The sequence below is a fragment of the Ovis canadensis genome, chromosome 1 (genome assembly GCF_042477335.2).
Source record: "Ovis canadensis isolate MfBH-ARS-UI-01 breed Bighorn chromosome 1, ARS-UI_OviCan_v2, whole genome shotgun sequence".
In the NCBI taxonomy this organism is placed as follows: domain Eukaryota; kingdom Metazoa; phylum Chordata; class Mammalia; order Artiodactyla; family Bovidae; genus Ovis; species Ovis canadensis.
In genome coordinates, this window is record NC_091245.1 from 249,512,015 (window position 1) to 249,537,235 (window position 25,221).

Here is a 25,221-nt window from a genome sequence, read left to right on the forward strand (position 1 = left end):
CCTTCCTCAGACAGGTATGTGTGCAACTTTATTATTTCACTTCAAGCACGTTCACAGATTATTGCCACACCTACTCCTATTTCAAAAATCAGTATTTACAATCAAATCATTTTTATTAATAAAACTTACGATCTTACCCAGACACATACCAAGCAATGTACCTTGAGTGATGTTCACTGAACAATGTAACTAACCACTGACAAACCTTAGCTCAATACGTTGTTCTCCTACATGGCTCATGCCCTACTTTATGACTCTTCATTTTCAGGAGACACATGTAGCAGTGGGGTTACACTCCATGGACAAGATGGTAGAGAGCTCTGAGCATAGCTGGCCCAGTTTTCTTTTGTTAGCAGTCAACAAGTAAGCTGTTCATTGGACACACTGATGTTGATGGGGCTTTGAACTCAGAGAGATGCTATCTCCTCCAGCTAGCAGTAAAAATATCCACTAAGATAAGGACTCAATCCTGTGTCCTTTGATACATGCCTGATTTAAAACCACTGGAAAATGTGGAGCCCGGACTGGCAAACAGTAGTGTATAAACTTCCACAGCCCTGGGTTCAAATCTCAGCTTAACAACTGACAGCTGTGTGAGTCAGGCCAAAAGACAAAGACACAGCCTGTAAGAGCCTCAGTTCCCTGCCCCACTCCACAGGGAACCTGTAAGGATCAACAGAACGAATATAAATGGAAATCCTGACTGCATGTTGGACTGCTGCTGCCTCAGAACTGTGGGATTGTTTTTCACACACAAAAAATTGTTTACCCTTCACCATGTGGGATCTTAGTTCACTGACCAGGGATCAAATCTGTGCCCCCTGTAGTGGAAGCATGGAGTCTTAACCACTGGACCATAGGAAATTCCCCAGAACCATGGCATTCTCCTTAAAGCCAATTAAAATTTATATTTCCTTTATGTTTTATTACAAGCGAAACAACTTTCTCAGGTACACTTAAAGCAGCAAAAAATATACCTTTGGCTTTATCCTTAGAGTTGATGCTATCTATGGCAGATGTGAAAATAAATTCTATTACTTAATCTGGTCCTTTTACAATATGATCAAGTCCTTGGTAGGGAAAATAAATCTTGGAATTAAATTTCTGCCCATTTTCCAGGAGCAAATGAACTTTTAAAATTCCTAAGAACTTCCTATTACCCATACTTCTGCTGATTTCTAGTTCTGATTATGTATTTTTATGCTTCAAGTAAATTGCTCTTGTTATTTTTTAAATACTAAAAATTAACGTCAATGTAGCCTAATCATAAAAAATAAAAATCAGACAAATTCCAACTGAGGGGCATCTAACAACGTACCTAACTCTGTGTGTGTGCGTGCGCATGCTCAGTCATTAAGGCATAGCTGACTCTTCACGACCCCATGGACTGCATCCCACCAGGCTCCTCCATCCATGGGATTTTTCAGGCAAAAATACTGCAGTGAGTTGCTATTTCTTTCTCCAGGGGATCTTCCTGACCCAGGGACCAAACCCATATCTCCTGCATTGGCAGGTGGATTCTCTACCACTGAGCCACCTGGGAAACAGCTCCTCAAAATACTCATTGTTATAGAGCATTGTTGACTTGAGCTCCCTGCATCATATAACAAATTTGCACTGGCTATATAATTTTACATATGGTAATATATACGTTTCAGTGTTACTCTCTCAATTCTTCCCACCCTCTCCTTCCCCTCATGTGTCCACACATCTGATCTCTATCTCTGCGTCTCCACTGCTGCCCTGAAGATAGGTTCATCAGTACCATCGGTGTGAGGGAGGTTCAAGAGGGAGGGGACATACATATACCTATGGCTGATTCACGTTGATATATGGCAGAAACCAACACAATATTGTAAAGCAATTAACCTCCGATTAAAAAAAAAACAAATTTAAAAAAAGAAAAAAAACACTTGTGGTCATCAAAAAACAAGGAAAAAGTCTGAAAAATTGTCACAACCAAGAGGAGCCTAAGGAGCTAAATTTCAACTAAATATAACATGGGTTCATCAGGAATCTATCAGGATTCCTAGATGGGATCCTAGAATAGAAAAAGGACTTTAGGCAAAAACTAAGGAAATGTGAATAAACCATAGACTATAATTAACAATAATATAGCAATATCAGTTCATTAATTATAATAAATGCACCACACTAATGTAAAATGTTAGTGACAGCATAAACTGTGTATCAGTGTGAGGCACACGGAAAATCTCTGTACATTTTCTCTATCAATCGAGAACTGTAAATGTCAACACAATGAGATACCGCTTCACAGCCAGATGGTCATTATCAAAATGACATAATAACAAGTGCTAGTGAGGATGTGGAGAAACTAGAACCTTCGTACATTGCTGGTAGGAATGTAAAATGGTGCAGCTACCTTGGAAAACAGTCTGGCAGTTCCTTTAAGTGTTTAATGTTGTGTCCATCCGTCACATGAACCAGCAATCCCACTTCAAGGTATATACCCAAGAGAAATGAAAACACATGTCCCATTGAAACTTGTTCACAAATGTTCATAGCAGCATTATCCATAGTAGCCAAAAAGTGAAAACAACTTAATGTTCATCAACTGATGAATGAATGAAAAAAATGTGGTCAAACAACACAGCAGACTATTATTCAGCCATAAAAAGTGAAGCATTGGTGCTACAACATGGATAAACCTTGAAAACATTATGCTAAGTGAAATAAGCAGACACAAAAGGCCACACACTGTATGATTCCCTTTATATGAAATGTCAAGCATATGCAAACTATAGAGACAGAAAGATCTGTTATTGCCTGGGGAGAGGTAGAGCATGACTAACAGGATTTTAATTTTAGGAAGGCACATTTCCAAATAAAGTACTGTCCACTATGCTTTTAGAAAAATGGGGAAATGAGGAGTGCATGCTAATGGTATAGGGTGATGAAAATACCCTAAAACACCCTTATACTTTAAATGAATGTACTGTATGGTGTGTGAATTATATCTTGATAAATAAATAAAGCTATTAGCTTAAAACACACACACACACACACACACACATCATGTGCACCAAGAACACTGATGGAACACATTCAATCCTATTCAAGGCAAATATTTTGACAACGTCTGGTAGTGGTGGTTTAGTCGCTAAGTTGTGTATGACTCTTATGACCCCAGGCACTGTAGCCCGCCAGGGTCTTCTGTCCATGGGATTCTCCAAGCAAGAATACTGGAGTGGGTTGACATTTTCTTCTCCAGGGAATCTTCCTGGCCCAGGAAATGAACCTCTGTCTCCTGCACTGCAGGCAGATTCTTTAACTGAGCTACAAGGGAAGCCCTGACAATGTGTGATTGATATGAAACCTTTAATTTGCCTGGGAAGCCTTCTGTTTGATTTTGTAATACCTTTAGTATAATGACTAAGGGCAGAACATAATGAAAGAACCTGTGCACACAGAAGATCTGAATGAGGCTTCTCAGACAGATTAAATGAGCAAACTACTGATACATAAACATAAGGCCTCCCTAAAGTGTGCCTGACATGTAAAAGAGGATGCGAAAGAAAATTCCTGTTGATATTATAATTAGTTTACAAAAGGGCTTCCCATGGGACCCAGTGATAAAGAATCCTCCTGCCAATGCAGGAGACACAGGTTCAATCCCTGGAAGATCCCTTAGAGGAGGAAATGGCAACCCACTCCAGTATTCCTGCCTGGGAAATCCCACGGACAGAGAAGCCTGATGGGCTACAGCCCATGCGGTTGCAGAGTTGGACTCAACTGAATGACTGACTGGCTAGCTTACCTAAAAAGGGGGTATCATAGTGACCTTTTTTAGCCTACTACCTCAGAATGGAGTCATTTCCTCTGAATTACTAGAAAATTATAATGCTTTCAGTTCTTCTATCATTTATTGTCCTAATTCTATGAGAAATGTAAAACTCACTCAGAAATATGCAAATTAGCTTAGTCTACCACAGGACAATACATATCACATAGGTAGGCTAAAACTCAGTGAAAATTTAGAAAGGTTCATCTTCTTTATCCTACACATTCCAGGTGTATATTAACAGGAAATACAATAATTTTGAAAACCAAACTACTTTGTTCACAATGAAAGAGATGAAATTTTCTCCCACATAAATCACATGGAACTTCATGAATCAAGAATTGAATTTCTGTTAACATTAGAGAAGTTGTAAAACCTAAGGTATAATAAAGTTTTGGTTCTTGTTTCATGTAACTGCAGGTAAAACAGGTACTCAAGTCTCTAGCAGATTAGAGTATTAATACAGATTTCTTTGAGCATCTCCATAAGTTACTGTCCTACTCACCTCTAATCTGATTTTTCTTAAACAATAAGAAACACTTCAAGAAGAATACAACCTCAATTTATATTTGCCAGTTTCTTTTAGAGGTGAATCAATTTTCCATATAAGCATTTTCGACGTGTAAAACAATATTATTAAATAATACTATTTAATTCATTTCTGGAATTGGTTTGGAACACTTATGAATCCACAAAGGTCCTTATACTTTGAATTCAAGCTATGCAGCTGTCTCTTGAATAAGGCTGGCTTATCAAGATTTACTGTCAGTGAAACACAGGCCTGGGATTAGCAGTCTGAAAATAAGGCACCATGGATCTTAAGTCTCTACAAGCAAGTAGAAGCTAGAAAACATTAAGTATATGGGTGGAGGTGGGTACAGATTTTCATCCATTCATTCATTCCTTTTCATGTTCCATTAATTCAACAATTTATCAAGTGCCTCCTTGTATAGTCATTGGCATTCAGGCAATGAGGATACAGACTGAATTAGACATAATCCTGCCCTGAAGAAACGACTCTCTACATGGCCAGGTGTGGGCACACATGTGGCCACAAGAAAAAGTAAATCTTCATACTAGAAGACTCTGATCTAAAATGTATATCACAGAGTGAAGTCAGAAAGAGGAAAACAAATATCGTATGTTAACATATATATATAAAATCTAGAAAAATGGTACAGATGAATCTATTTTGCAGGGGGGAGAAACAGAGGACACAGATGTAGTGAAAGGACTAATGGACACAGCCGGGAAGTGGAGGGTAGGCCGAGTAGCACTGACGTATATACACTCAGTTCAGCTCAGTTCAGTCGCTCAGTCGTGTCCGACTCTTTGCGACCCCATGGACCACAGCACGCCAGGCCTCCCTGTCCATCACCAACTTCCAGAGTTCACCCAGACTCACATCCATCGAGTCAGTGATGCCATCCAGCCATCTCATCCTCTGTCGTCCCCTTCTCCTCCTGCCCCCAATCCCTCCCAGCATCAGAGTCTTTTCCAATGAGTCAACTCTTCGCATGGAGACAGCTAGTGGGAAGCTGCTGTATAGCACAGGGAGCTCACCTTGGCGCTCTAGGATGACCTAGAGGGGTGGGATGGAGGTGAGGTGAGGAGGAGGTTCAAAAGGGAGGAGATACACGTATATGTGTATGTATATAGCTGAATCCCTTTGTTGTACAGCAGAAACTAACACAACATTATAGAGCAATTATTGTTGTTGTTGCTGTTTAGTCACTAAGTTGTGTTTTACTCTTTTTCGACCCCATGGACAATAGGCTGCCAGGCTCCTCTGTCCAGGAGATTTCCCAGGCAAGAATACTGAAGTGGGTTGCCATTCCCTACCCCAGACTATCTTCCCCAATCAGGGACCGAACTCATGTCTCCTGCATTGGCAGGTGAATTCTTTATCACTGAGCCACCTAGGAAGCTCAAAAACAGTTATGCTCCAATAAAAAAAAATTTTTAATTAAAAATAAAATAAAACATATATCCTTTCATTCCTATTGTACCTTATTTCATCCACAACAAAAAGAACAAAATATAAACAACAGTAACTTCACAACAAAAACCAAGGTTCAGACAGGCTGAATGACTTGGAGATTCTCCCTCAGTTTCAGCCTTCACTTTTGAATTCCCTTCTCTTGGGGGGGCGGTCCTAAGATGGCAGAGGAATAGGATGGAGAGACCACTTTCTCCCCTACAAATTCATCAAAAGAACATTTAAATACTGAATTCCCTTCTCTTCCCAGAACAACACTGAACACGTACTATAATCACTTTTACCTGGTGATTGAATTATTTTTATTTTTATAAACTGTCACTCAGAAATGGAAATTGGTTGTCCTTTCATATTTTACATATTTTGAAAGCCACAGAAACCGTTAACATGATGTATTCACTTTTACAAGTCTGTAAGATGACTGAAACACATATTAAAGTCAAGGGATTCCCTGGTGGTCCAGTGGTTAAGACTATGTGTTTTCACTGCCAAGGGCATGGGTTCGATCTCTGGTTGGGAAACTAAGATCCCAGAAGCCGTGAGGCATGGGGTGCCCCCCTCCCCCCAAAAAACGAATTAAAATCAGAGCCAGGGAAAAGCATTTTTCTGTGTTTTACCAAAAGAGTAGGAACCACAGATCAATGCTGAGCAAAAAATGGGGTTCCTCCTCCTCTGAGGTGTTAGGGGTTAGGAGGGAAGTGGAAGGAAAAGTAAGTTGATAGATAAGCAAGCCTATGACTCACACTGCCTATGGAATAAAAGTCCAAATTCTGCAGCCTCATATTCAAAAGGTTCTGCAATCTTCCCTAAATGCCTTTCCAGTCTTGCCTCCCTGTACTTGCCAGAATGAATCAGAGACCCCAGCACTGGCTGAACCTGCACTTCCTGCTTCACTTCTGTTTTGAGGTTCAGTTGCTTCTCTGTCTGGAACATCTCTCCAGTAATTCCCCCAGGGCCCACTCTACCTATGAGCACCTGCCCATCCTTCACTGCCTACTTCATATGCCCCTCCTCCACTATTTTCTTTACATAGACAAATGATCAGCTGGCTCACAAAGACGAATAAAACATTATCCTCAATCCTCCTCTGCTTTCCCTAACTGTCCCAATGGAAAGTGAACCTTTCCCCTTCTCAGACCTGTCATTGTGGCTTCCTATCATTCTTACAGCACTTAGCACCAGCTGCCCTGTACTGGAGCCAGGAATTCATCTATCTTAACCTTACTATAGGACTGCACATTTTCTGAGAGCAAGAAAGGAACTTTCTTCAATTGTGTACATCCTACCTCTGAGCTCAGATCTTGCAAGCTATTCCAAAATTACTTACTGGATGAAGTTTAACATTATATCCAGATTAACAAAATAATACTCCTTGGGTATACTCATCATTCACTCTTAGTGTGGGTCAGCTTCTAACATCTTCTTGCTGATGTCAGCTGTTTAGCACATCATGGGTGGAATGTCATTCTGGCTGAACAGAAGTTACTTAAAAACACAGAATGCAGGAAAAGAGCTGGTTTCTCATGGAGCAACTGAGCCCCTGTGCCACAACTACTAAGCCCATGTGCTACAACTAAGGAGGCCCATGCACCTGGAACCTGTGCTCCACAACAAGAGAAGCCACCACAGTGAGAAGCCTGCTCATGGCAATGAAGAGTAGCCCCTGCTCACCACAACTAGAGAAAGCCCATGCACAGCAACCAAGGCCCAGCGGAGTTAAAACTAACTAAAAAATATAAAATTTTTTTTTAAAAAAAAGAAAAGGTCTGATTTGGGGGGAGAGCTGGGGAGTTGGGGTGGGGTGGAGCAGGCATGGAACTTCCAGAGGACAGCAAGGGGCACAGGCAGCAACCACTGGTGCACGTGTGCTAAGTCACTTCAGTCATGTCTTTGTGATGCTATCAACAGTAGCCTGCCAGGCTTCTCTGTCCATGGGATTCTCCAGACAAGAATACTGGAAATGAGGCTAATTTAAGAAGAAAACAAAACCAAAAAAATACCTTGAAACATCAATTCTATGAAGCTAGTATAGATAGTACAGTTACAAAAGAAAACCATTTGTTTCTTTGCTTCTAGTTCTCTCATCTCACCTACACTACACTCTAGTCTGGTGGCTCTCAAAATTCCCAGATCATCAGCCTCAGCATCATCTGGGAATTTGTTGAAATAAAATTCTCCAGCCCCACCTCAGACCTAAAGAATGAGAACCTGCAGTTGGGATTCAGCAACTCCAGCTGATTCATATCCTGCTCATGTTTTAGAACTCATTAAAGGAACTGAATTTTCCTAAACGGATCAGCTCCATCCCGTTTCCGTGCTTTTGTTCATGCTGTCCCTTCTCCAAGGAATGCCTTTTCCTCTAGCTAGTCCCTGTAGATTGAACTTGCGCTTTCAAGGATCAGCTCAAAAGTCTTAACACTTTCCTCAAGAGATTTAACAGAACGATCTGCTCTCCATTCGTGCTCCGCCAAAGCTTCATTCTGCCCTTCCTTCTGGTGCTCACTCCTGTCACAGCTTGGCCCTTTGTCTGCCTCACTCAATTGACTGAGAACCTGTGAGTACAAGGACTATGCTTCACTTACAGTGCTGTCCCCAGCCCTTTAGGCCATCTGATTCCTTTGATTCTGCAGAGTAGGAGAGAAAATATTCTGCAAAAACCTCTGATTGACCATAAGAAGGATGCTGAGAGGCATCCAACTCCTCTCTCCACAATGGAGATGAATAAAAGGCCCATCCAATGAGATCTGAAGTTTAGCGGGCAGCTATTGAAGGCAACTTTGGGAAAGAGAAACCACTTAAAGGGCTCCATAGTCAAGGCTTAGCCATAAGCACATTTAGCATCTTATAAAAGCCAAATATCAATTCATAGAAAAAGTATTCCCTCTCATCAGTTAAAGAAGAAAATATGGATTGACTGAAAGAGCACTGTATTTGGGATAGACTGACGCTCCATGTGGACAGGGATCCTGTATCTGTCTTGGCTATCACTATGCTCCCAACACTGAGCCCTGACATTTTGTCAAATGTCAAAATTAAAAGACAAAGATGTGAATTCCATCTCTATCATTTTCTCAAGCCATGCAAACTCAAACAGGCAAGTCATTCATTCTCAAAGTCTTGGTCACTTAACAATGAAAGGCAGCGAAGATGGAAAACTATTATATCAATAGATACCTTACCTCCTTACCTTACAGTTTACTAATTGCTTTCACATTTACTATCTTGATTAATCATCAAACCTGCAGCTGAAGAGAAGGCCTCTCTTCTCAAGGGGTCAGAAACAGAATCATAGACTTTGACTTCTCATGCGTGGCCCTGATCATAAGTCAACTGATTTCAGCTATCTAAACTTTAAATTACCTTAAGGAGCTCATTCTGATTGACCACGAAACATTCAGAGCTTCTCAGATTACCTTTTTTCCACTGATGGAGATCTGGGGTTTAACTAGATAGAAAAAGTGATCAAGTCAATTGCTGCTATGGTTGTTTTCCCAAAACTAATTCACTTGACATGAAAACTTTTGCTAAAAAAACATCAGTGGGTTTTTGTGAGCTGTGTTTCATGGCTGGTATCTCATTGACCCAATAACACTTCAACTCTGCAAGAACTGGGCCACTCTTAACAATACCCTTGAACCAAAAGAGTGTCCCAGTGACCCTAAGACTGAGAAGAAAGGGAGGAAAGGGGAGATTTTACCAGGTTAGAATGCTGAGAGAGCTTTCAGGTGAAAGAATTACAGAGTCTAGAGAACTTCTGATTTGTTCCCAATGGTTATAAATACTAACTTGCTATAAACATAAATGTTCAGTTATGTACTTATTTGACACTGTTTTTCCAGCAAATTATTGATGAATAGCATTAAAACCCTAAGCAGAGTCACATTTATCAAACCTCAGAATTCTAGTTTGCATTGATTTTTATCTATAAACAGTGCAAAATATATATCATCAAGGACAAAAAAGAAAAAGAAAGAAATCAATAGAGCCATAAAGGTGGCATTTACGATGACAAAGTGAAATGAAACAATGTGCCTTTGATCATTCACTGTAAATGAGTGGGTTCTGAACCTTTTTTTTTTTCATTTGGACAGTTTAATCTGGATTCTGAGCACTACCTATGGGAACAAAGTGTGAATACAGCCAGTACTTTCTGTCTAAGGCATTCAAATCTGTTTGATCAACATCAGTTTTAGGTCACAGATTGTCATGCATCATTTGAGATTTTTCAACTGTGATCCATGAAGATAAATCTACTCTTTTATTTATGGAATGCAGAGGGCCCCACAGTGGGAATTCATTGTCAGGGGTGGGCGAGTGGGGAAGGTCTGTAATTAAATGGCACTCTTCTACACACATTTACCAATGTTTTAATCTCAAATTCAATAGAAGTTCTATTTTTTCAGCACTGCTAACATCTCCTGTTTGTTACTTCTCCAACAAATTGAAAGGACTTTCATTATTTTTCTTTTAAATGTTATTTCCTGGGACTGGATCTTTAAACAATTTGAGTTTCTCAATAACAGTTCTGGTTTTCTCTGAGTTTCTCCTGTCAACCATTCCCCCCCCAATTTTTTTTTTTTTTATAGTGAAAGCCATCCCATCCCACACCACAGCAAAACCCTCTTCCACCTTACCAAGGTAGATAGCTATCTATCTTACTAGCGGGAAAAGTCAGTTTCTCCTGTTTTCTTTGGAATTTCTTGGAATTTCTGAGGCAGACATGTCTCTGTGCAGTGAGTTATAACCCAAATATTCTAGTTTTATGGCTCTGAATTGCTCAAAAGAGTCAATTATAAAAATTTAGTTTGTTGTAAAGTCTAAAGTCTCCTTCACAACTGGAATTTATGAACAGATTATCTCTAACTCTCCTACAAAAGAACATTGATACTTTCTGATGAAACACATGTTTTACATAAGAGAAAAACTCTCCTAATTAGCCCTCTCTCACCCTTTCTGCATCCACAGTATTACCAAAAAGCAACCTGCCTTCACAGAAGACACCCTCTATACTTCTCACCAAAAAATGGCAAGCAGGCACTTTCAGACACCTTAGTACTGAAAAGAAATAAGATGATCAATGTTGACACAGCCTCACATCTCATGTGGTTTTAAGTCAGCAAAATTTCCAGCAATCAAAACTGCATAATCATTTTATAACCAATTAAACCAACAGACAGCACAAAGGCTTCTTTCTCCCTGATTTTCATCAAAAGCTGGACTGGGATCATTGGATGTTGAAACATGTATTAGGTAAGGGCCTGAGGCAGGCGGCCTTCTCTTTCATGTCCAGAGACTGACCCTGAGGATGCACAGGATGAGCTCAGCGGAGGCAGAAGCCAGAAACAGAGGGGCTCAGGCACCAAAGGGAGGAGAGAAATGTCCTCACTGGGTTCCAGGCTGAGGCTCCCAGGAGAGAGTAATGAGGTCCATCAAGGAGGAAGGGACGGGACATTCTCACAGCCAAGTCAGCTGGTCAAGTGTGGGGCCTGCCAGTCTTGCCTCTAAATCGCCTAAAAGGTCTAGATGATTCAGGGCTCTGACCTGGGGCATTCCCTGAGGTATCGACACCCACCTCCACCTGCAACACCAACTTCAGAATTCCCTGGACTGAAGGATCCTGGAGGAGGTGTCCAGGCACGCATTCAGCCTGAGGATTTTGACCACAGTTTAAAGATCTGAGACCAGGGTAAGGGGCAGGACCCAAAGATCTTCCAGGAACTCCCACCATGGATCCCAGGTGAAAAAGTCCTTGTGAACTGTTCACTCTAGAGTCCTTAGGCTCATACACAAGGTGAGTGTCTCATTTCCATACCCCAGAGGCACTTCCTGGATCACCACCAACTCACATCCGTCACCTCTAAAGAGCTTTACATGCACTCAGAGAAGGAGATGCCATCTCTGCTGCCTCCAGAAAGGCTTTGACGGTAAAAAGAAGATAAAGACTGAGTGGGATAATTTTAAAAACAAAACCCAGAAAGATGCATCTCTGTTGTTTTCTCTTATGAAATTCTGGCTCATAGATCATTGGAAGTGTCCCCAGATAAAATCTGTAGCCATTCTAAGCATCTGTTAGGGTTACCACGGATGAAGTTTTGCGTTTTACTTTAGCTCTCTGTGCCTGAAGTCTGAAGTCACAGGGGCCTGGGATCCAAGCTCAGCTCAGCCACTTGTTAATGATGTGACATCAGAAATGTGATTTCTACACAAGTTTCAGTCTTCTAGGCTATAAAACAGGAATAACTGCACCAATTGCTCAGAATGGTTTGTAGAGATTCAATGATATATTGCTGGTAAAGTGTTTAGTACAGTGTCTGGTCTGCAAAAAACATCCTAAAATACAAGCTATGAATATTATTTTTCAAAAGTTATACACTCTAGTCATTTTATACAGGGCTATGATATATTACTCTAGAATTTAGTATCTGGGTATTGTTTAAGTGTATGAGACATAAACTTCAACGTACTGCCTGATTTTGCATTTTGCTGTCCAATCAATTTTGACTAATGTCATGATTTAAAAAAAAAGTAATTCCTCTATATTTGGCCAAGCTGTTCCTTCCCACGAGCAAACATCTCTCAAGTTCAGTTTCTCTGCTCAACTGTTCTTTCTTCTTAACTCTTACAAGAGGAGGTATCAGGCCTTCCCTGGTGGTCCAGTGGCTAAGACTCCCAACTCCCAATGCAGGGGACCTGGGTTCAACCACTGGTCTGGGAACTAGATCCTATATGGTACAACTAAAAGATCTGGTGTGCTGTGACTAAGATCAGCACAGCCAAACAAATAAGTATTTTAAAAAAGAGAGAGAGGAGACAACAGTTGAAGACGGTGATCAACTATAGTGTGACTGACAACAGAAAGGACGAGTGCCTGCCAACAGCTCCCTTGATGCTGTGTGCTCATGGAAAGCTCAATGAAAAGACTGTGTTTTGATTTGCAAAACAGCTATTTGCAACATCTGTTCGAAATAAACAAAATATCCCAAAGTACTTCTTGATCCAAGATGGGTTGGGAAGCATTGCCTTCTGTCTGTTTTTTCCAGGTGGAAAGTCTGATCACAATTCTATCTCAAACTTAGCCCCACATTACTGGGCCATAAACACCACTCTCGGAAACATTGCTCCTGGTAATGTAAAATGTCCCTCTCAAACACACTCTCAGTCCAAGGATCTGGGGGCCCACCTGCGGCCCATCTGCTGCCCCTGACAAGATAAGCTACCACATCCTTTCCCTCGATGAAGGGCAGTTCTCGACTTCATCATGTGGAGGTCCCCAGGTCTGCAGTCATGCCCCTATTCTGTGCACTCAGCATTGAATTGGCCAGTCACTTCTTGTGTCTCATCTCTTCCAGTTACACAGATATCCTCCCACTAGCTACCAAGTTCCCCCCAAATCCACAGAATATCTCCATGGCAAATGAATCTTGGGATTGTTAACCTTGAAAAGTTAGGGTTAACGAAAGCATAGCAGAAGATCTGGCTACACCACTAACTAGCTTAGTTAAGTATATCTCAGCTCCTCCTCTACATCATGAGGGGGTGATGGCCTGGATGAAGGGCTACCTCATAGCTCTGGTAGCTCAGCTGGTAAAGAATCCCGCCTGCAATGCAGGAGACCCCGGTTCGATTCCTGGGTCTGGAAGATCCCCTAGAGAAGGGATAGACTACCCCACTCCAGTACTCAGGCCTGGAGAAGTGCAGGGACTGTATAGTCCATGGGGTTGCAAAGAGTCGGACATGGCTGAGTGACTAAGCACAGTACATAGCTGTAAGATCCTTAATGCCCTCCTTCCCCATGTCAAATACACTTGTTTGTTTGTTTATTCAGGCAACAACAGTTGAGTATCTAATACTGCAAATCTACGTGCCTGGCATTGTGCGGAATTAAAGAACATCCCCAAAGAACTTATCATCTAGAATGGGAAGTGAGACAACCACACAACTGTATGAAAAAGAGAAGCAGATAATGTCATAACTGGGTATTATTTATAATATAAGAAGAAAATTATCATTACCAACACCCCAAACCTGAAACTAAAGCGATTTTCAAAATATCTTTTCTTCTCTGCATTTAGCCTTTTTTTGGGGTGGGGTCATGTGGCAAGGCATGAGGGATCTTAGTTCTCTGACCAGAGATGGAACTCGCCTGTGCCCCTTGCAGTGGAAGCTCTGAGTCTTAATCATTGGATTGCCAGGGATGTTCCTGCACATAGTCTTTTACCAAATGCCTCCCCTTTTGTATGATTTCTTACATCTGAGTTCTTCACTCTGCACTTAGAATCACATGCTTACATCCAGGCCTTAGGCAACTCTCCTCTATTATAAATTGACCCCTATCCCCAGAACTTAGAGGTCATGATCCATGACCTCTGGTGAAGATATGAGAAACATCCCATCAGACTGGTTTGACTTGTCCACTGTCTTGCTAGAGCTCTAAGGTGACCTCCTTCATTTCACAGAACATCCACATCAAATCCCTTACCAAACTGTCCCTGTTTCACTTCCTCCCACAAGTAGTATCAAGAGCATTATTTTTGCTTGGTTTTGTATGGGATGTCTACATCACAGGCCTGAAGCTCCCAGAGCTTACACACACTGGTCAGGAAGTTGGGACATATATTAAAATTCAACAATCCAGGATACTAAAGATAAAGGGGGATACTAGCACAGACAACACTAACAAATGTTAGAGGCTTCAGAAGGGGGAGAGCTACTTTCTGGCTATAGTAATCGAAGAAGGCTTCTAGGAAGAGGCACACCTGAACTACACCTTGCTTCGTAGGCAAGACTTCAACAGAGAAAGAGGCAAACAGGTACTCTGAGACAAGGAAGGAGGGCAATTTCAAGACCAGTCAATTTTTAGCAGGGGCTTGAGAGGGTACTCTTTGTTTTGTGGGAATGGTGGGGGGGTGTTGGCTATACCACCCGACATCCAGATCTTAGTTCCCCGACCAGGGATCAAACTGCACTCCCTGCACTGGATACTTGACGTCTTAACCACTAGACCTCCAGTGAAGTCCCTAGGAGGTACTATTTGAAACGCATTTACAAGGTAAGCAAGTTTAGCAGCAGGAATAGCTAGTTTTCGGTTTAAGCCAGACTACAAAATAAAAGGGGGCTTCCCGAATGGCTCAGAAGGTAAAGAATCCGCCTGCAATGCAGGAGACATAAGAGACTTGGGTTCAGTCTCTCAGTGGGGAAGATCTCCTGGAGGAGGACATGGTAACCCACTCCAGTATTGCCTAGAGAATCCCATGGACAGAGGAGCCTGGCAGGCTTTGGTCCATGAGGTCACAAAGAGTTGGACACCACTGAGCGACTAAGTGCGTGAGTGCTCATGTGTGTGCACGCGCGCACACACACACAATATAAGGAGGTAGAAGAGAAAAAGAAAGTGCAATAATCTCACTAAACTCTGAGGAGAGTATCAGCAGGGGATGGCATAAAGGGCCCTGCAAATCAGAAAACCTGGGTCTGAGGCCCAGCTTTGCCAAGGAGGGGCTCCACGGACACGTCAAGTCATTTAACCTGGTTGGTTTCAGTTTTCTCACTTGTAAACTGAAGCAGCTGAACTGGCTGACCTCAAAGGTCTCCACAGGCCAAAACTAAACCAACTGTATATTATTTCTTCCATTAAAACATTCATCATGGTAGTGGGGAGGGCTGGGGGGAGTTGAAGGAAAGGACAATATCTGTATTATCTTTCCATACAGGTGTCTCCTCCTGAACTACAAATTTCTTTCTTCTAAACTTATTAAATTCTATGTATCTGCCTCCCATCTTGCAAATTTAACACTTAAAGAATGTTCAGTGTGTGGTCCCAAAATTTTGTTTATGGCTCACCGGTTATCCAAGAAATGTGTGCGGCACAGCCTTAAAATCTTACGAGTGTGTCCAATATGGCAGACCTAGGATAAAATATTTCTGTGAGAGTTAGAAAATGTGACTGGGTAAAGAAAGGGGAGAAAGTGAGAGCTCTGTTACTCATCTAAGAGACAGCTCCCTTTCAAGTATACCAAACGATGCCTGAAAAAAACAGTAATGTAGGAAAGTAAGGCGGAAATACACCTTGGACTTTACGAAGTCTGTATTATATGTACTGCCGAAGCAAACACACAACGTCTCTACTTTAAAATGCAGCTGACATGCATAAAGATTTTGGCACTGAAATACGCTGAAAGTTGGCTTTTTTTTTTTTTTAATGCCGCATCCAGGAGACCCCCGCTCCGGAAAAGGCACCCAAACCAGAAACCACATATCTCACTCCAGTCCTATTGATCCTATGCAGCAAAAGGCCAAAGGCAAATAAACCAGCCACACAAGCAAAAGAGGCTGGATCAAAAAGCCTCACCAGTAGGCATCCAAAGTTTAAGAGAGAGGAAAATAGAAAAGTTAACAAAATGCCTAACTCCATGCAAACACTCATAATGCCGTTCTCCAGCTTACTGTGCAAACAGCCGGCATAAATACAGGATGTAACTAACACCTGCCCACACTACGTACTGCCCAGACTGGGCACAAGCGCACCCCGAGGTCGGCGGGAGCCGCGCTGCACAGCGGGCGCCGGAGACACTCCAGCGAGGGAAATTCGCATAGACTCCTCTGGAGCCACCGAGCTGGCGAGGAAGTAAAGCTCTGTTTTCTGCCTATCGGTCCAGGCTTTCTCTTGGATCCCCTCCGCCGCACCGCGCAGCGTACCTGCAGCCGCCGTTCTGCCCTCGAGCCCGCAGCTGCCTCTCCGGATCCCGGCACACGCAGGTCTGCTCTGCAGCTCCCTAGTCGCGCCAGCCTAGCTGCTGCCCTGGAGCCACTACGCATGCCCGGCCGGCACTCTGGCAGGCAGACTCCGAATCCACTTGCCGCGTTTTGACTGCGGCCCCCGGGGGAAAGGACCCGAGGCCAAGAGCTGAAGTGGAGTTGCAGGTGCTGGGAGAGGCGAGGGGGAGAGGAGGAGAGGTGGAGGGGCACTGCGCAACTTTATCCCTACTGCCCAAAGCGACCCAGGACACATCCTCCGCCAAGCCTAAAGATGACCAGCTACACCACTTGGGTGAGCTTACAAGTGCTTCGCGAACTTGATTGTGGATAGGAATCACCTGGAGGGATTGTTGACCCACAGATCCCACTCTCAAGAGTTCAGATTCAGGTAGATCTAGATGAGGCCCCACCATCTGCATGTCTAACATTTTCTCAGGGGAAACTGGCGCTGCTAATTCGGATACCACATACTGCGAACTTCTGATCAAGAGAAAAGATATAGATATATACACACACACACATATATGGGCTTCCTTGGTGGCTCAGAAAGTAAAGAATCCTCCTGCAGTGCAGGAGACCTGGGTTCAATCCCTGGGTTGGGAAGATCCCCTGGAGGAGTGTATGGTAATACCCTCCAGTACCAGGGTATTGTAATGGTAAGAATACCATTCCAGGATTCTTATCTGGAGAATCCCCATGGACAAGGGGCCTCGTGAACTATAGGGTCACAAAGAGTCGGACAGAATGAGCGACTAAGCAGAGCACAGCACCATGCCTCCTCCAGGGGATCTTGCCGACCCAGGGATCAAAACTGCATCTCCTGCAGTGCAAGTAGATTCTATACCCGCTGAGCCACCTGGAAGCTGCATGTATATGTATAAATTTATGTAATATATGTATGTAATTTAATATATATTAAATATGTGTATATATCAAATTGGAGAAGGAAGTGGCAACCCACTCCAGTATTCTTGACTGGAAAATTCCATGGACAGAGGAGCCTAGGAGTCGGCGACGAATGTGCGACTGAGCACAATGCATATATCAAATTACATATTTCTCTTGACCTCTGGTCCAGAGAAAAGATATATAGATATAGATATTAAAAGAGAAAGTTTTCTCTCTCCTCCTCTCTGGGATTTCACATAGCACTTCCTCTTCATTTAACAGCCACACCTACTTTAAAAATAAATAAATAACTACAGCTTACAAGCAAATAAAGGTGGACTATTTCCTCTAGCATGTGAGTCAAGTGAGTGGAATGCAACCACAAGAGTACTCAGTGTATTTTGCCTGTGGCATAACCTATTGTTGTGGTCTCTCAGACTGTGTCTGGGCAACAAGAGGGGGTCCCCATTTAACTCTAAGTTTTGTGTGACTGTTTAGTGTTTAGCACAGTGCTGGGTACAAAACAGCTACTTAAGAAATCCTGAGTCGATATTAGTACAGCTTAAGAGAAGAAGAAGGATGTTGGAGTTATTTTAGAAACCCAAAGGAGGTGATAAGCAATTGGAAGTAGATGGGCTAAGGCTGGGCTTCTCTGGTGGCTCAGTGGTAAAGAATCTGCCTGCAATGCAAGAGATCTGGATGAGATCCCTGGGAGGAGGGCATGGCAACCTATTCTGGTATTCTTGCCTGGAGAATCCCATGGACGGAGGAGCCTGGGGGGCTATAGTCCATGGGGTCACAAAGAGTCGGACATAACTGAGCAAGCCTAAGGCTGAGGAGGATGAGGATTTTCCCCTGTGTTAAACCTAGAGAAATCAGTGGCTCCTTATCTGAGCCCAGATGTACAAGAGGAGGTGTAAGTTCTCACAATGTGTTTCTTAAAAGGTTAAACACACATCTGCCATATAATCTAGCCATTCCATTCATAGATATTACCCAAGATAAATTAAAATATAATCATACAAAGACTGGAATAGGAATGTTCATGGCAGCTTTTTTTTTTTTCACAATATTCTTGCATGTATGCTCAATCCTGTCCCACTCTTTGCGACTCTATGGACTGTAGCCTGCCAGGCCTCTGTCTGTGGGTTTTCCCAGGCAAGAATCCTGGAGTGGATTGCCATTTCCTCCTCCAGGGAATCTTCCTGACCCAGGGATTGAACCCAAATCCCCTGCATCTCCTGCGTTGGCAGGTGGATTCATTAGGACTGAGCCATCTGGGAAGGCCTATTTTTCACACTAGGCCCAATCAGAAGGAACCCAAATGCCCACCAACAGGTGAATGGATAAACAAATTGTGGTGCATCTATGCAAAGGAATACTACTCATCAGAAAAAAGTGCAAGGGGAGAATTACTCATACAGGCTTCAACATGGATAAATATCAGAATTATTATGCTGAGTTAAAGAGGCCAGAGACAAATAAATGATTCCATTTATATGCAGTTCAAAATAACCTAAATTGACAAAAAGCAAACTAGTAATTGCCTGGAGCAAGGAGTGAAGGAAGGAATGGGCTATCAAGAGGCAGTAATAATCTTTTGGGGATGATGGAAAAGAAAGCTTTTATTGATTACAATGGAAATTTCACAGAAATGTACAACTGTCAAAACTAAATTATAAGGAGAAGACAATGGCAACCCACTCCAGTACTCTTGCCTGGAAAATCCCATGGACGGAGGAGCCTGGTAGGCTGCAATCCATGGAGTCGCACAGAGTCGGACATGACTGAAGTGACTTAGCAGCAGCAGCATGCAGTTACAAGCATAATGTAGATGGATCCTAAACTACATATCATGTGTAATTCATAAATGAGATTGTGCTTACATAAAGAAATGATCCTCTTAAGTGTAGAATTAATGGACTTTTAGATATGCAGATGACACCACCCTTATGGCAGAAAGTGAAGAGGAACTAAAAAGCCTCTTGCTGAAAGTGAAAGAGGAGAGTGAAAAAGTTGGCTTAAAGCTTACCATTCAGAAAACTAAGATCATGGCATCTGGTCCTATCACTTCATGGGAAATAGATGGGGAAACAGTGGAAACAGCATCAGCCTTTATTTTGGGGGGCTCCAAAATCACTGCAGATGGTGATTGCAGCCATGAAATTAAAAGACGCTTACTCCTTGGAAGGAAAGTTATGACCAACCTAGATAGCATATTCAAAAGCAGAGACATTACTTTGCCAACAAAGGCCCATCTAGTCAAGGCTATGGTTTTTCCAGTAGTCATGTATGGATATGAAAGTTGGACTGTGAAGAAAGCTGAGCACTGAAGAATTGATGCTTTTGAACTGTGGTGTTGGAGAAGACTCTTGAGAGTCCCTTGGACTGCAAGGAGATCCAACCAGTCCATTCTAAAGGAGATCAGTCCTGGGGGTTCATTGGAAGGACTGATGCTAAAGCGGAAACTCCAGTACTTTGGCCACCTCAAGTGAAGGGTTGACTCATTGGAAAAGACTCTGATGCTGGGAGGGATTGGGGGCAGGAGGAGAAGGGGACAACAGAGGATGAGATGGCTGGATGGCATCACCAACTCAATGGACATGAGTTTGGGTCTACTCTGGAGTTGGTAATGGACAGGGAGGCCTGGCATACTGCAATGCATGGGATCACAAAGAGTTGGACACGACTGAGCGACTGAACTGAACTGAACTGACACAATATCCTTTCTGTGTTGGTGCTTATATTTAAGACTGGAAATCTCATCAGCTTTTGCACAGTTAATGTCTCTATTAGACTCTTTAAAAAAGTATCTTCTATGGTTAATAAAATGTAAAGACTGCACCTGCTATTATGCTAGCTTTCGTTCTTACATATTTTCACAGGGAACCTGCTTTAAGGAATTTATTTTGAGAAGTTTTAAATCGAATTCTATGTCAGGATTTTACATTAATGTCCAATAGGTGGTTAGATTTGTTCAGTGTTAAAATAGGTATTATGGTAACTTCCTCATCAGTTGAATTACTAATTTAAAGTATAACATGTTTTTTATTAAGAGAAACTAACTTATAGAGAAGTTTGGCTGAGAATAGACAACTGTTAAGGCCCTTTGTTGTACAGAATGCTGTGCTTTAATAAATCATGATGTTGTAATAGAAAAAAAACTAAATTCTACACTTTATGACATTCATTTTATATATTTTCCAATAAAGGTAAAGAAAATTTAATCAAAGATTCCTTTGAATTCTTTATTTAGTGGGGATATTGACCAAGATGAGGTCTTGAGGAAGTGCAAACTCTAAATATGGTGTAACCTGATTTTTGGAGAAGGCAAAAACCAACAAAAAATCACTGTCTGTTGAAGAAGCTAAACATAATCAATATAAAATATCTGAAAAAACCCACCTCCAAAAGTAACCAACTCCCAAATGTGACTTGTAAATGCATTGCTGAAAAAATATTTTCCCAAAGTATCTTGCAAAAATAAAACAGTGAACAAAGGACATAATTAGAAATGCACACCAATGCATAATAATGATAAAGAAAACTGTTACCTGCTAAACTGATTACATATCCACCAGTGAGAAATAAGTTCTCCAGATTGTGTTTCCAGGAGCCTGGGGTGTCATGGAAATGATAAATAAACAGAACTCTGAGTTAAGGATCCCAATCTAACCAGAGCATTATTAGTTCCATATCCAGGTATACTCTGAGAATTTATTTGATAAGAAGATCCCACTGTTAATTGAAAGAGTAATAGTTTGAAAGCAATGGAAATAATGCCATCAGGTAGGAAGAAGTCATAGAGAAAAGATGTTGTATTTGGTGGGCACAAGTATTCTGGTTGTGCCAGAAGTATATACTTAAAAGTATACACTCTAGTTATCATAACCTTATGTTCCTGTTTTTCCAGAATAGTCCCAATTTTAAACATTTGTTTTAAACATTTTAAACCTTTGTTTAATCACATGAATTTATGCCCAATTATATGCTCCACCTGTAGGTTAACAAAAATAAAATCACCAACTTCAATAAATAGGGATTATTTTCTGGCTCTTCTACAGCTTATAAAAATATTAGTACTATAATAATATTAATAAGAATAATACATAAGTTCCAATACTTTGGCCACCTAATGCAAAGAGCTAACTCACTGGAGAAGACCCTGATGCTGGGAAAGATTGAGCGCAGGAGGAGAAGGGGGCGACAAAGTATGACACAGTTGGATGGCATCATCGACTCAATGGACATGAGTTTGAGCAAACTCAGGGAGATAGGGAAGGACAGGAAAGCCTGGCAAGCTGCAGTTCATGGGGTCCCAAAGAGTTGGACAAGATTTAGCAACTGACCAACAACAAAGGACAAAGGTGAAGATTCAGAAATATTAAAAACAGAGAGAGAATGAATGAGTGGTGGGCTAGGATTCCAACTCAAATCCAACTCCAAATTTGTGTTATCACAAGTCCCTGCAAATTTACAACATATCCCATGAAAGAAAGAAAAGTGAAGGAAAGTCTTAGTTACTCAGTCAAGTCCAACCCACCAAGCTCCTCTGTCCATGGAATTTTCCAGGCAAGAATATTGGAGTGGGTAGCCATTTCCTTCTCCAGGGGATCTTCACAACCCAGGGACGGAACCTGGGTCTCCGACACTGCAGACAGACTGTTTACTGACTGAACCACCAGGCAAGTATATCCCATACTCAAAAAAAAAACAAAAACCAACCAGGTATTTGGGGTTATAAAGTGAGTTTCTGTGAATGTGGTTAGTGTTAGTTCCCCAGAGTCTGGTGGTTTCTAAAAGGCTTATAACGGCACCAATTGCTACCCATCCCCTGATCCTAATCCTGGTGTCAGTTCCTACCAATTTACCTCCTATTTCAGGAAAAGTAGGAGCATTTTTCAGAGAAGGCAATGGCACCCTACTCCAGTACTCTTGCCTGGAAAATCCCATGGATAGAGGAGTCTGGTAGGCCGCAGTCTATGGGGTCGCTGGGAGTCGGACACGACTGAGCGACTTTACTTTCACTTTTCACTTTCCACTTTCATGCATTGGAGAAGGAAATGGCAACCCACTCCAGTGTTCTTGCCTGGAGAATCCCAGGGACGGGCGAGCCTGGTGAGCTGCCATCTATGGGGTCGCACAGAGTCGGACACGACTGAAGCGACTTTGCAGCAGCAGCAGCAGGAACATTTTTATTTTTTTTATTTAAAATTTAAAAACATTTGGCCACACTATGCAGCATGTGAGATCATTCCCCAACCATCAAACCCATGCCCCCTTGCAAAATGCTCCCCTAAATTGGGAGCATTTAGAATGACATTGGCTAATACCAAGAGGTACAATAGGAAAATTTTTATCTGATCTTATTCTTTTTTTCAGAATAAAGAATAATAATACAGGTGAAAAAGCCTAAGATTCAGTGTAACTCTAGCTTTATTTTTTTATGTCATTTGGAGAAGAAAAGAATAATCGGAGAAATGAAATAGTAAATAATGCAAAATCTCTCTCTCTCTCTCTCACACACACACATAGATACACTATTTAACAGAAATTGGATCAAAATAGCCAACCAAACACATGCACCTATACCCTACCTACCACATAAAATTTCAAGAAATGATAGAGAAGATACCTTTAAGAAGTTTAAAAAAACATCCTAGGAAAACAAGAAAAACTGCCATCAACAAATCAGGAATGTTGAGAAAACAGAATACAGGGCTTTCCTGGTGGCTCAGTGGTAAAGAATCCACCTACCAACGCAGGAGACACAGATTTGATCCCTGGGCTGGGAAAGTCCCACATGTCACAAGCAACTAAGTCCACGCACCACAAATATTGAGTCTGTGCTCTAGAGCACAGGAGCCACAACTTCTGAAGTCCACATGCCACAGCTACTAAAGCCTTCATGCCCCGAGTCCGTGCTCCGCAACAAGAGAGGCCACCGGAATGAGAAACCAGTGCACTGCAGCTAGAGAGGAGGCCCCACTCACTGAAATTAGAGAAAAAGCCTGTGCAGTGGTGAAGACCCAGCACAGCCAAAAATAAATTAATTAATTAAAAAAAAAACCCAGAATACAGAAAGACCATATCTCAGAGAAAGAAAATGGAAGGAGAGTTCAGCTCAAATCATGCAGAAGAGGAGGCTAAGGCAAAGGATGGACCAGTTGAGGGGAAGGTGTACAAGGCCAGCTAACAGATCAAGAAATGGGAAGAGGGCCCTGAGAGGTTTAGAGCAGCCAGGTTAACCAACACCTTTCTACTCCTCAGTGGGGTCTAAACTGTGATCCAATTAGCTACAGAGTTCCGGGAATAAGAACAGAGTCTTCCACACCTGGAAGGTGAGCTACCAACACATCCTTACCTCTTGAGTACTGTTCTTTACCCCAGATTGGCAGAGGATGGCTATGTGCATGCTCAGTGACTAAGTTGTGTCTAACTCTTTGTGACTCATGAACTGTAAGCCCACCAGGTTCCTCTTTCCATGGGAATTCCCAGGTAAGAATACTGGAGTGGGTTGCCAAGGGATCTTCCCAGCCCAGGGATCGAACCCGAATCCCCTGCATCTCCTGCATTGGCAGGTGGATTCTTTACCACTGAGCCCTCTGGGAAGCCCTGAGGATGGCTACAGTGAATAAAAAGGTAAAATGAGGCCTTTACGGGCAGTCCAGTGTTTAAGACTCCATGCTTCCACCAAAGGGGGTGCACGTCTAATCTCTGGTCAGGGAACTAAGATCCAAAAAAAAAAAAAGAGAGAGAGAAATTCTAAAATACAGAATTGTTAAATCAACAATACTTCAACAAAAATAAATAAAATACAAAATTGAACAGATAACTATATATCACACATTTGAGGATAAATGACTGTGAGAAGCACCATCTCTACAAATAATATTAGCGAAAACAGAGCTAGGCAATAATCAGAAGATAACATTTGAAAAATATTATTAATACCTTCAAAGAATAATAATATATTTCCAGTACAAAAATTTTGATTAGATAGTTGGGAATTTAAAACTTTGGTGACTGAGATAAAGAATGAAATAGATGAACCCATTTTAGAATAGATGTAGATGAGCAGGTAGGAACTGGAAGAACCAGCTAAGGAATTTTTCCAGGACTAAGTCAGCCTAACAGACACTGAGGGGAAATCACTTGAGGGCATGGGAGGGTGATCTGGGACTGTTTACTACATCCTCTATCCTCCACACCTTCCACATTCTTAGTTGAAAAAAATAAACTAATGTGCAACATGAATTTAAACAGGTGAGAAATAGGAAAGGAAAACAGCTGTGGGTGTGACAGACTGTTTCCAAATACTTTTTCATCTATTATGTGTTTATGCAGACGATGATACATAGAATAATGGGGAAGTGGACTTCCCTGTTGGTCCAGTGGTTGGGAATCCACCTGCCGATGCAGGGGACACAGGTTCGATCCCTGGTCCAGGAAGATTCCATATGCCTTAGGACAACTAAGCCTGTGTACCACACTATTGAGCATACATGCTGCAACCACTGAAGCCCACACACCCTGCTCTGAAACAAGAGAACCCACCCCAATGAATAGCCCTTGCACCAGAACTAGAAAGTAGCCCCTGCTCTTTGCAACTAGAGAAAGCCCATGTGCTGCAACAAAGACCTAACACAGTCAAAACTAAATAAGTGAAATTAAAAAAAAAAAAAGGGAAAGTGAGAGACTAGTCAATAATATACTAACTGACACTGTGGATTGTCCCAGCTACTTTTCTGAATGCCTTCAAGAAGTTTGGAGAGCC

General features: G+C 41.9%; 1 protein-coding gene across 2 annotated transcripts in view; it reads right to left on the reverse strand.

Annotated features, from left to right (window-relative positions):
• PLS1 (plastin 1) overlaps positions 1–16,652 on the reverse strand; it is a 126,780-nt gene extending 110,128 nt beyond the window's left edge. The window contains exons 1-2 of one of the 2 annotated variants that reach the window (XM_069563419.1): positions 16,497–16,565; positions 15,642–15,706 (exon numbers count right to left, since the gene is read on the reverse strand). The gene's annotated coding sequence lies outside the window, so the exon portion shown is untranslated. Of the gene's footprint in view, positions 1–15,641; positions 15,707–16,496 lie in introns of both variants that reach the window. The other variant, XM_069563409.1, reaches the window with a different exon arrangement.
• Between the last annotated feature and the right edge of the window lie 8,569 nt (positions 16,653–25,221).